At 46.5% G+C, this 12,221-nt stretch overlaps 1 protein-coding gene across 1 annotated transcript in view; it reads right to left on the bottom strand.

Moving 5' to 3' along the window:
• Nucleotides 1-12,221, bottom strand: part of ncanb (neurocan b) — a 342,495-nt gene that overhangs the window by 212,346 nt on the left and 117,928 nt on the right. The window lies entirely within an intron of this gene.

Raw genomic sequence — 12,221 nt, 5'->3', positions numbered from 1 at the left:
CTTTAACCTCCCCACGTCTACCTTTGACTCATTCCTCTCTGCCTCCTTCTTTCCACTCCTCTCCTCTTTTGACCTCACCCTCTCACCTTCCCCCTACTCACAAGGCAGGCAATACGCTCGACCTCATCTTTACTAGATGCTGTTCTTCCACTAACCCCATTGCAACTCCCCTCCAAGTCTCCGACCACTACCTTGTATCCTTTTCCCTCTCGCTCTCATCCAACACTTCCCACACTGCCCCTACTTGGATGGTATCGCGCCGTCCCAACCTTCGCTCTCTCTCCCCGCTACTCTCTCCTCTTCCATCCTATCATCTCTTCCCTCTGCTCAAACCTTCTCCAACCTATCTCCTGATTCTGCCTCCTCAACCCTCCTCTCCTCCCTTTCTGCATCCTTTGACTCTCTATGTCCCCTATCCTCCAGGCCGGCTCGGTCCTCCCCTCCCGCTCCGTGGCTCGACGACTCATTGCGAGCTCACAGAACAGGGCTCCGGGCAGCCGAGCGGAAATGGAGGAAAACTCGCCTCCCTGCGGACCTGGCATCCTTTCACTCCCTCCTCTCTACATTTTCCTCCTCTGTCTCTGCTGCTAAAGCCACTTTCTACCACTCTAAATTCCAAGCATCTGCCTCTAACCCTAGGAAGCTCTTTGCCACCTTCTCCTCCCTCCTGAATCCTCCTCCCCTCCCCCTCCTCCCTCTCTGCAGATGACTTCGTCAACCATTTTGAAAAGAAGGTCGACGACATCCGATCCTCGTTTGCTAAGTCAAACGACACTGCTGGTTCTGCTCACACTGCCCTACCCTGTGCTCTGACCTCTTTCTCCCCTCTCTCCAGATGAAATCTCGCGTCTTGTGACGGCCGGCCGCCCAACAACCTGCCCGCTTGACCCTATCCCCTCCTCTCTTCTCCAGACCATTTCCGGAGACCTTCTCCCTTACCTCACCTCGCTCATCAACTCATCCCTGACCGCTGGCTACGTCCCTTCCGTCATCAAGAGAGCGAGAGTTGCACCCCTTCTGAAAAAACCTACACTCGATCCCTCCGATGTCAACAACTACAGACCAGTATCCCTTCTTTCTTTTCTCTCCAAAACTCTTGAACGTGCCGTCCTTGGCCAGCTCTACCGCTATCTCTCTCAGAATGACCTTCTTGATCCAAATCAGTCAGGTTTCAAGACTAGTCATTCAACTGAGACTGCTCTTCTCTGCATCACGGAGGCGCTCCGCACTGCTAAAGCTAACTCTCTCTCCTCTGCTCTCATCCTTCTAGACCTATCGGCTGCCTTCGATACTGTGAACCATCAGATCCTCCTCTCCACCCTCTCCGAGTGGGGCATCTCCGGCGCGGCCCACGCTTGGATTGCGTCCTACCTGACAGGTCGCTCCTACCAGGTGGCGTGGCGAGAATCTGTCTCCTCACCACGCGCTCTCACCACTGGTGTCCCCCAGGGCTCTGTTCTAGGCCCTCTCCTATTCTCGCTATACACCAAGTCACTTGGCTCTGTCATAACCTCACATGGTCTCTCCTATCATTGCTATGCAGACGACACACAATTAATCTTCTCCTTTCCCCCTTCTGATGACCAGGTGGCGAATCGCATCTCTGCATGTCTGGCAGACATATCAGTGTGGATGACGGATCACCACCTCAAGCTGAACCTCGGCAAGACGGAGCTGCTCTTCCTCCCGGGAAGGACTGCCCGTTCCATGATCTCACCATCACGGTTGACAACTCCATTGTGTCCTCCTCCCAGAGCGCTAAGAACCTTGGCGTGATCCTGGACAACACCCTGTCGTTCTCAACTAACATCAAGGCGGTGGCCCGTTCCTGTAGGTTCATGCTCTACAACATCCGCAGAGTACGACCCTGCCTCACACAGGAAGCGGCGCAGGTCCTAATCCAGGCACTTGTCATCTCCCGTCTGGATTACTGCAACTCGCTGTTGGCTGGGCTCCCTGCCTGTGCCATTAAACCCCTACAACTCATCCAGAACGCTGCAGCCCGTCTGGTGTTCAACCTTCCCAAGTTCTCTCACGTCACCCCGCTCCTCCGCTCTCTCCACTGGCTTCCAGTTGAAGCTCGCATCCGCTACAAGACCATGGTGCTTGCCTACGGAGCTGTGAGGGGAACGGCACCTCAGTACCTCCAGGCTCTGATCAGGCCCTACACCCAAACAAGGGCACTGCGTTCATCCACCTCTGGCCTGCTCGCCTCCCTACCACTGAGGAAGTACAGTTCCCGCTCAGCCCAGTCAAACTGTTCGCTGCTCTGGCCCCCCAATGGTGGAACAAACTCCCTCACGACGCCAGGACAGCGGAGTCAATCACCACCTTCCGGAGACACCTGAAACCCCACCTCTTTAAGGAATACCTAGGATAGGATAAGTAATCCTTCTCACCCCCCCCCCCCTAAAAGATTTAGATGCACTATTGTAAAGTGGCTGTTCCACTGGATGTCATAAGGTGAATGCACCAATTTGTAAGCCGCTCTGGATAAGAGCGTCTGCTAAATGACTTAAATGTAAAATGTAAATGTGAGAGCTGCTGCTGACAGCTTGTCTAATAGGAGCTGTAGTGCAACCCCCCTCTTCCCCGTATATCGCCTGTTCCGTGGGGTAATTCTCCGGGTACTGCCCGGCCCACCAGGCTCCATCAGTTCCTCCACAGCCAGATTGCCCTCTCCCCGGGCTGGAAAAACATGATGCGATGTGACTGCAATGAGTTCATTGCCTCCAAACTAACTTGAGCGTCTTCTGAAGTGGAGGAAACATCTCAGAACTCACAACTTTCAAAACCAGCTGGGTTCTGTTTTCCCCCCCCCCAACTAAAAAATACGATGATTTCATCGTCTTCACATACGTTAAAAATAAATGCTTCTATATAGTGCCAAATAAGGGCTATTTGGCTTGTAACCACAGCAGAACCATTTTGGTGCTATATATAAACCTTTTTTCAGGTCCTATAAAGAACCATGCTCATAAGGTTCTAAATGAAACCTGTATGGTGCTGTAAAATAACTTTTCCAAAGGTTCTATAAAAAAATATTAAAACATATTCTATATACAGCCTGTAGCACCAAAAAAATGGTTCTGCTATGGTTACAATCATTTTGGGGGCTATATACAGTAGAACCGTTTTATATGGCTCTTTATAGAACCTCAATCTCATAGATTCTTTATAGAACCATACAGGTTTTTTTATTAATGGTTTAATAGACAGGTTGGTTTTTTAGCAACAAAACCAATGCGTGCGCGACCATGGGTCAAACAGATAGGGTTGGCTTAGACTGTTGAGAACATTCAACTCTATTTCATCTCCAATGTTTATTGAAGATTTGTACAATAACCACTTGTCTCTCAAATACATTGTTACATTTGTTGGTTTGTTAGCTAGCGAATATTTTGCCATATTAGCATACACCTCAAAACAAGATATGGTATCAAGAACAAGATAAAACTTGCTGAAATGAGTCAAATACAATTCCCCACATGGCAGCTTCTTGTCATTGTTGGTAGCTATCTGACCATGCAGAATCACAACAACTGACGGACTTCTGCCCTCACGGACATCTGAGTGCGCTAAGAAATACGTCCAAAATGACTAATTGGAGGTATAAAGGAGTTGGAGCACTCGTTTTTTTCATTCATCTGTTTTATTATCGTGTTTATTAACTAGTTGAATCAGGTGTTCTAGCTCTGGAAGAACTGTGGGTCCCTGAGGAGAGAATTAAGAACTACCGACTTAGTCAACTTTTACGAGACACCGTCACAGGCCATAGTCATACAGTATAACATGTAATAACATAACACAACAGATTAGATCAACTGAAATGACACTTTCGCTCACAGTATAACATGTAATAACATAACACAACAGATTAGATCAACTGAAATGACACTTTCGCTCACAGTATAACATGTAATAACATAACACAACAGATTAGATCAACTGAAATGACACTTTCGCTCACAGTGGCACAAAATGAGCTGTGAGCAAACCACGCCACAAAATATTTTAATGATCCGCCACCCCTGCATTTAAATGATCACTGAATTGCAAAGAACTATTGAAGAGCTCAAAGGGGTCTTTGGGCCAGTATGGCTCCACATAGAACCATCCCCCTACTTAAAGAACCCTTGAGGAACCCACATTTTTTTGTGTGCAGTTAACCTTGAAGTATATCTGGCTGGCTACAGAGCAAATGCAAAACGAATATATCAAGGCTGGATCGTGGACAGTCTCCTTCAAATGTCGACAGGCACACTGTATGCATAAGACAGCAATGGTTCTATGGTTATTTTGACATGGATGCCAGTTCCGAAGTATTATGTGATCGTTCTGTCAGAGAGAAATAAGAGGCGGTGTTAAGAGACAAGAGACAGGATATAGAGAAACAGCTTCTGTGTCTCTGTCTGTTCTTTGTTCTCCCCATGGGGGACATAGATGTGGTGGTGAAATGACACATCAGAGGGGGAAGCTGAGTCCCCATGCATAATCAAATAGGACTGAATACTTTAGCCTCTCCTCTGGCTCCGGCTCCATCCAGGTCAGAGCTGTAGCCAGAAGGATCCCATTTTGCAGACGAGGACAAAGCATCTATTAAGGGTATTATATTCCACTGACAGCACTCCGCCTGCAGACCTGCAGCTTCATTTCTTACTTCGAGGGACACAGAGGTGATGTGATTCACAGGTTTATAAAATTCAACACACCCGCTGGGACGCCGGCACTGTTTTTTACTGTCTCACACTGTAAAAAACAATAAAAAGACTGATATGGTTCTGAATAAAACACATGATGTCAATGTCACTTATTGAAAGGATGACATATGGCTCGATAGAGGTCCTTTGCTACTGTCGTTTACGGCCATCTAAAACGGAATGACCAGAATAAAAGTGAAGAGAATTGTAGATTAAACAGCCGAAATGTTAAGACAAACAGTGTGGACATTAGATTTAACCTGGTGTGTGGTCTGTGGTTTGTACTCTGCTGTTTTATCTTCCATAGGGCCAGTTTGTTTCTAGCCCACTGGGACAAATAACATTCATCATCTTCTGTGGAATTACCGATCACTAATTTCAAACACTCACAGGCTAGGAAAGTCATGCCAGGTAGCCATGCTAGACTAGGGAAGTGGTGCCAGGTAGCCATGCTAGGCTAGGGAAGTGGTGCCAGGTAGCCATGCTAGACTGGGGAAGTCATGCCAGGTAGCCATGCTAGGCCAAGGAAGTTGTGCCAGGTAGCCATGCTAGACTAGGGAAGTGGTGCCAGGTAGCCATGCTAGACTAGGGAAGTGGTGCCAGGTAGCCATGCTAGACTAGGGAAGTGGTGCCAGGTAGCCATGCTAGACTAGGGAAGTGGTGCCAGGTAGCCATGCTAGGCCAAGGAAGTTGTGCCAGGTAGCCATGTTACTGTAGGCTATGGAAGTCATACCAGGTAGCCATTCTAGGCTAGGTAAGTCATGCGGATCCGGGATTGCTCGTCGCAAGAGGTTTTAATACAGTTACAGATTTGAAGTCTGGTAATGGTGTACTGTTGAAGCTTTAATGAAAATAGTGTGTGGGGGGGGGGTCAGTCTCTTTCACTGTGGGTTTTGTTTCAAAATGGAATAAAAAAACATCTGTAATCTCACAAAAGTTATTTTGCTTGTATTTAATAAGAATACCCTCTTTGTTATGGTTTTATATTTTTTGTTAATTACATTTTTATTATTAATAAAATCAGTGTGTGACTACTATGTCTTGTGTAACATTTCAAGTGTCATAAATGTGCTTGAAAGGCACTACAAAGAGGGGACTCAGTACTCTGTTATATTACCTTTTTGTGAGTAGCACTTGACACTGGTCCACCAAGGGACCATTTCTCAGAGAAAAGCAACACAGATAGTTTAACAGTATGGAAGGAGTGCCAGCGCCTACACCGCGGAGATAAAGCCATCATGCAATACGTTGACTGTGTTCAGATCAGATGTGATCCAAAAATAAATCCAATATCTTATTTGCAATGCATACTATTCATAAAAAGGATCTCCTAAAATAAGACAGGATGGCCATCATCCAGATTCAGACTCCATTCCTGTTTAAAGTCACATAAGGAAACCCAGTAGGATCCAAAACCAGGAAGAGCACACTAGTGTATTATAGAGCGGGTAGTGTCTACATGACCCCAAGAGACACCCACCACTCTCCTCTTAAGCTTATTCTCTCGCACTTCACTTCCTTCCTTAGTTTCCCCTCGTTACTAGGACACAAAAAGCCAATGCTCTGCACAGTCAGCATTACACTCTTTATCTTCCCCCCCCATTATGGAGTACAGATTCCCCAAGACGCCGCTTTAACAAATCCCCATTCATTAAATATGCAACCGGCGAATAGCATGGGATTATATCCAGCATGAACGTTTGATATGGAAAATGGTGATGGAGAGATGGAGAGGCGAAATGAGGGGATGAGATAATGGTAGCGGTTTATAGTGAAGCTGTCTTAATGGCATCGATGAGTAGTAAGATTCTTGCTGAGGTCAGCTAAGGGCCTTGGGGGCCAGCGTGGGGCCATTGATCCTGGAGTCCTTCAACACCAAGGGCCAAAGAGGCTTTCTAAACATTATTACGGAGGGAGATGTAACAATGTTCCAAGGAGTAATAAAATACATAATCCTGAAACAGCTGGAGGAGCTAGAGGCTCTCTGAGACAGAAACAGGACACAGAAGATCAATCTGGGTACAGCATAGCCTCTCACAGAGCATGTTTGTGTCGCCCTGATTTGCTTTATCTTGGCCAGGTCGCAGTTGTAAATGATAACTTGTTCTCAACTGGCCTACCTGGTTAAATAAAGGTGAAATAAATAAAAAAAACAGGGCAAACAGGGGCCATACATTATGCCAAGCTGTTTCTCCAACCCCAAAATGCACCACTCCAATCCAGGGCTTCATTGGTTATGTAATGTAAATGTATTAATTTGCGGTGGCCCTGATCCATCTAAGACCCTGGGAAAAGCTTTAGTCAAGTAGGCTATAATTCACAGACATCTTGTTTCTTGTCTCAGATTGGTGTTGGTAATTTAAGGGTTCGACAGACAGGCTGCATACTGTAAGCCACCATCTCCTGCTCGCTATCACTCTCTGCACATGGGTGCCAAATTGGGAGTCTCCGTGTAACCTCGCTGCAGGGTTACCTTGGGAAGAATGAAGCAGGTCGTAAACAAGGAGGCGGATAAATGGTGTAAGACTTTGACAGGCCTTTGTGGTGTACTTCAATATAAAATAATACAGTTCCAACATTTCGAGATACTGTGCCATTATGTCACTGATTACACTTCCTTTAGATTATACATTATGCAAATGAGGCCTAGTAGTAATTAAAGATAAATTCCAATTAAATGTATACATGATTACATTAGGCCTACATAGCGCCAAAATCCCCTTCTCTGGAGAATCAACCTGTCCTGATTTCAGTGTGTGTGCTGCGTGCGTGTGTGCGCGTGTGTAGGTGTATATGTGTGGGCCTAGGGCTAATGGACTACACATACGTGATTCTGCATGCTAATCCCATTGGGAGCTTGCCCTGTGTGGGTCCATCTGTATGTGTTTAGCTGGAGGATGTGTGAGGCAGGGAGATAGAGGAGAGATGAGGAAGTGGAACATAAGTTGACATATAGCTTAGCTGGTCTCGTCCCAATGTGATGCATGGGTAGGTAAAGGGGAGGGGGCTGAGACCAGCACACTACAGCACTACACTATACTGATATACATATACAGTACCAGTCAAAAAATGTTCTTTCTTTTTTTAATATTTTCTACATTGCAGAATAATAGTGAACACATTAAAACTATGAAATATCACATACGGAATCATGTAGTACCAAAAAAGTGTTTTATATTTTAAGTAACCACCCTTTGCCTTGATGACAGCTAAGAGAGAGAGAGAGAGAGAGAGAGAGAGAGAGAGAGAGAGAGAGAGAGAGAGAGAGAGAGAGAGAGAGAGAGAGAGAGAGAGAGAGAGAGAGAGAGAGAGAGAGAGAGAGAGAGAGACAGATCTGGTCTGTATTCTTGGGTTCTGGGGACTGTTTTACTGCAGTAGCTAACCATTGATTAAAGAGGATTATTAAGATAGGCATTAAGAGAGGACAAACACTGTCCCCCCCTCTCTACACCCTGGGCACTCACTTCTGTCATCATGAAGTGCTTTGAGAAGCTAGTTAAGGATCATATAGCCTCGCCCTTACCTGACACCCTAGACCCACTTAAATTTCCTTACCGCCCCAATATATCCACAGATGATGCAATCGCCATCACACTGCCCTATCCCATCTGGACTTGAGGAATACCTATGTAAGAATGCTGCTCATTGACTATAGCTCAGCCTTCAACACCATAGTGCCCTCCACCACTGCAGCTAGTGACTGGAACGAGCTGCAACAAACACTCAAACTGGACAGTTTTATCTCAATCTCTTCATTCAAAGACTCAATCATGGACACTCTTACTGACAGTTGTGGCTGCTTTGCATGATGTATTGTTGTCTCTACCTTCTTGCCCTTTGTGCTGTTGCCTGTGCCCAATAATGTTTGTACCATGTTTTGTGCTGATACCATGTTGTGTTACTACCATGTTGTTGTCACGTTGTGATGCTACCATGCTGTGTTGTCGCCTTGCTATGTTGTTGTCTTATAGGTCTCTCTTTATGTAGTGTTGTGTTGTCTCTCTTGTTGTGATATGTGTTTTGTTCTATATTTATATTTATATGTTATTTTTATTTTTTAAACCCCCGCAGGAGGTCTTTTACCTTTTGGTAGGCCGTCATTGTACATTAGAATGTGTTCTTAACTGACTCGCCTAGTTAAATAAAGGTGAAAAAATGATTATAATAAAGGTGCAGGTCTGAACCCCGCCTTGTGCAACTGGGTCTTGGACTTCTTGACGGACGGTGAAGGTAGGACACAACACCTCCACTTCTCTGATCCTCAACACACAGGCCCCACAATGGTCCATACTCAGCTGCCTCCTCCCTCCAGCCTGCAGGGAGGAGGTGAGGCCCCTGGTGGAGTGATTCCAGGAAAATAACCTCTCCCTCAACGTCAAAAAAACGAATCAGCTGATCGTAGACTTCAGGAAACAGCAGAGGGAGCACGCCCCTATCCACATCGACAGGACTGCAGTGGAGAAGGTGAAAAGCTTCAAGTTCCTCAGCGTACACATCCCTGACAATCTGAAATGGTACACCCTCCCAGACAGTGTGGTGAACCTTCAACCTCAGGAGGCTGAAGAAAGTTGGCTTGGCCCCTAAAACCCTTACAGATGCACCATTGAGCGCATCCTGTCGGGCTGTATCACCGCCAGGTACGGCAACTGCACCGCCCACAAACGCAGGGCTCTCCAGAGGGTGGTGCAGTCTGCCCAACACATCAACAGGGCACAACACACTGCCTGCCCTCCAGGACACCTCCAGCACCCGATGTCACAGGAAGGCCAAAAATATCATCAAGGACATCAACCACCCGAGCCACTGCCTGTTCACCCTGCTATCATCCAGAAGGCAAGGTCAGTACAGGTACATCAAAGCTGGGACTGAGAGACTGAATAACAGCTTCTATCTCAAGGCTATCAGACTGTTAAATATCCATCACTAGCCGATTACCACCCGTTTAATCAACCCTAAGAGGCTGCTGCCCTAAAAACATAGACTGTCATGCCCTGATCTTTCACCTGTTCCTGTGATTGTCTCCACCCCCTCCAAGTGTCGCATATTTTCCCCAGTGTATTTATCCCTGTGTTTCCTGTCTCTCTGTGCCAGTTAGTCTTGTATGTTAGTCAAGTCAACCAGCGTGTTTTCCACATACTCCTTTTGCTATTTTCTGTTGATAACCTTCCCGGTTTTGACCCCTGCCTGACTCTGGACAACTTTCCCGCCTGCCTGAACATCCTTCCTGCCCTGACCTTGATTCTGCCTGCCTGAACATCCTGCCTGCCCTGACCTTGATTCTGCCTGCCTGAACATCCTGCCTGCCCTGACCTTGATTCTGCCTGCCTGAACATCCTGCCTGCCCTGACCTTGATTCTGCCTGCCTGAACATCCTGCCTGCCCTGACCTTGATTCTGCCTGCCTGAACATCCTTCCTGCCCTGACCTTGATTCTGCCTGCCTGAACATCCTGCCTGCCCTGACCTTGATTCTGCCTGCCTGAACATCCTGCATGCCTGACCTTGATTCTGCCTGCCTGAACATCCTGCCTGCCCTGACCTTGATTCTGCCTGCCTGAACATCCTTCCTGCCCTGACCTTGATTCTGCCTGCCTGAACATCCTTCCTGCCCTGACCTTGATTCTGCCTGCCTGAACATCCTTCCTGCCCTGACCTTGATTCTGCCTGCCTGAACATCCTGCCTGCCCTGACCTTGATTCTGCCTGCCTGAACATCCTTCCTGCTCTGACCTTGATTCTGCCTGCCTGAACATCCTTCCTGCCCTGACCTTGATTCTGCCTGCCTGAACATCCTGCCTGCCCTGACCTTGATTCTGCCTGCCTGAACATCCTTCCTGCTCTGACCTTGATTCTGCCTGCCTGAACATCCTTCCTGCCCTGACCTTGATTCTGCCTGCCTGAACATCCTTCCTGCCCTGACCTTGATTCTGCCTGCCTGAACATCCTTCCTGCCCTGACCTTGATTCTGCCTGCCTGAACATCCTGCCTGCCCTGACCTTGATTCTGCCTGCCCTTTGGTACCTTTTGGACTCTGAACTGGTTTTGACTCTTTTGCCTCCTCACGACCACTCTCTTGCTTTACCCTATTGGATTAATAAACATTGTAAGACTCCAACCATCTGCCTCCCGTGTCTCCATCTGGGTCTCGCCTTGTATCATGATAGACATGGAATCACTGACCACTTTAATAATGGAACACTCGTCACTTTAATAATGTTTACATGCTGCTTTACTCATCTCATATGTATCTACTGTATTCTATTCTACTGTATTTTAGTCAATGCCACTCCGACATTGCTTGTCCTAATATTGATATATTTCTTAATTCCATTCTTTTACTTTCAATTTGTGTGTATTGTTGTGAATTGTTAGATACTACTACACTGTTGGAGCTAGGAACACAAGCACTTCGCTACACCTGCAATAACATCTGCTAAATATGTGCATGTGATCAATAAAATGCTCCCAGATGTCAGCATAGCATCATTTGTTTATAGTCATATATTCTACATGGGACATCAGTGTTCCTTTACCAGACATTAACTTTCCACTGAAATAGGCACTAAATATTTCACGAGAACTTTCTTAGCCGTGACTCAGCCCTACTGTGTGGATTTCAAACGAGGCCAAGAGAACAAACTCCTCAACCAAGGATGTTATCTTCCCTCCAGCCTTCAAGGCAGAGTAAAAAATATATGGGTGAGGCTTAAAACCCATTCCCATCAGGGTGAATTAATGTGAACAAGTTAGAGAGGGCGAGCAGATTGAGTCTCTACACATGCTGTATCATTCTGAACTTGGACGAAGGGCTTTGCTCTGCGAGAGACAGCGGGAGAGAGAGTCAATTACAGCTCGCATCTCCTAGCTTCTGTCAACATTGATTTGCCGGGGCCTAAGATCTCACAGCCTGTCTAACTAACCAAGACCCTCCAAGTACTCCACTAAGGCTGCTTCCATTCTACCAATTCACACCCCCCTTTGTTTACAGAAGCACTCTCTGAGGTCCAATAGAGAGGAAGACGGTGGAGAGGAATATATAATAAGTGTATAAAACATTAAGAACAACTGCTCTTTCCATTACATAGACTGACCAGGTGAATCCAGGTGAAAGCTATGATCCCTTATTGATGTCAATCCACTTCAATCAGTGTAGATGAAGGGGAGGAGATGTTTAATATTTGAGACAACTGAGACATGGATTGTGTATATGTGCCATTCAGAGGGTGAATGGACAAGACAAAGTATTTAAGTGCCTTTTAATGAGGTATGGTAGTGGGTGCCAGGCGCACCGGTTTGTGTCAAGAACTGCAATACTGCTGGGTTTTCACACTCAACAGTTTCCATGTGTATCAAGAATGGTCCATCATCCAAAGGACATCCAGCCAACTTGACACAACTGTGGGAAGCATTGAAGACAACATGGGCCAGCATCCCTATGAAATGCTTTCGACACCTTGTAGAGCCCATGCCATGACAAATTCAGGATGTTATGAGGGCAAAAGGGGGGGTGCAACTCAATATTAG

Source organism: Oncorhynchus keta, chromosome 22, assembly GCF_023373465.1.
Source record: "Oncorhynchus keta strain PuntledgeMale-10-30-2019 chromosome 22, Oket_V2, whole genome shotgun sequence".
NCBI lineage: Eukaryota > Metazoa > Chordata > Actinopteri > Salmoniformes > Salmonidae > Oncorhynchus > Oncorhynchus keta.
The sequence above is the reverse complement of the archived record's forward strand: the minus strand, read 5'-3'. Positions and strand labels throughout refer to the sequence as shown.